This window comes from Halyomorpha halys, unplaced genomic scaffold, assembly GCF_000696795.3.
Source record: "Halyomorpha halys isolate HHAL.00 unplaced genomic scaffold, Hhal_1.1 Scaffold410.1, whole genome shotgun sequence".
NCBI classification, from domain to species: Eukaryota; Metazoa; Arthropoda; class Insecta; order Hemiptera; family Pentatomidae; genus Halyomorpha; species Halyomorpha halys.
This window is the reverse complement of record NW_027111460.1, coordinates 775,652-776,319: the sequence shown is the minus strand read 5'-3', so window position 1 is coordinate 776,319 and position 668 is coordinate 775,652. Positions and strand designations below refer to the sequence as shown.

The 668-nt window shown below is 21.0% G+C and overlaps 1 protein-coding gene across 5 annotated transcripts in view; it reads left to right on the top strand.

Moving 5' to 3' along the window:
• Positions 1-668, top strand: part of LOC106682396 (multidrug resistance-associated protein 1) — a 54,993-nt gene that overhangs the window by 43,956 nt on the left and 10,369 nt on the right. The window lies entirely within an intron of this gene.

Here is a 668-nt window from a genome sequence, read left to right as displayed (position 1 = left end):
TTTTCCATTTATCTTATGTTAAAAAATATTTAGAATTTAACTAAATTTTCCTTACAGGTTATTGGAACATTACTTTTGATCAGTTATTCAACACCGTTATTCATAGTTGTGATTATCCCAATCGGAATCGTGGGATTATATTATAAAATTTAAATAAAATTCTATTATCTATTTAATATTAAATAGATATTAATTTGATCCCAAGCTATCTTTTAGATATCAGAATTTGAGTTAAAAACAATAAAATTCCATTTATTTTATTTTAATAATTTTTATATTATTACATAATATAAAACATGAATGAAGTGAGCTCTTTATATTTATAATCTTTTATAAGCTAAAAGATTATAAATATAAATTAATAGAATAATTATTAATGACAAGAAAAGTAGCTTTATCATTGATCACTATACTTGTTATTAATAATTAATCTATTCATTTATATTTGTATTATTTTAGTTTACTTCATTTATATTTTATATATCTTTTTTTATACAGCTTTCTATGTATATTTTTATAGTTTTATCATACATCACAATGTTTTTTTCTTGTTCTTATTTAGCTCTGATGAGGCCCTCCAAAGTGTTGAGAAACATTGCTCACTAATAAATTTTTTTTTTCTTTACCACCTGGACCATCTTCCTACAATTAATGAATTTTCCATTTAT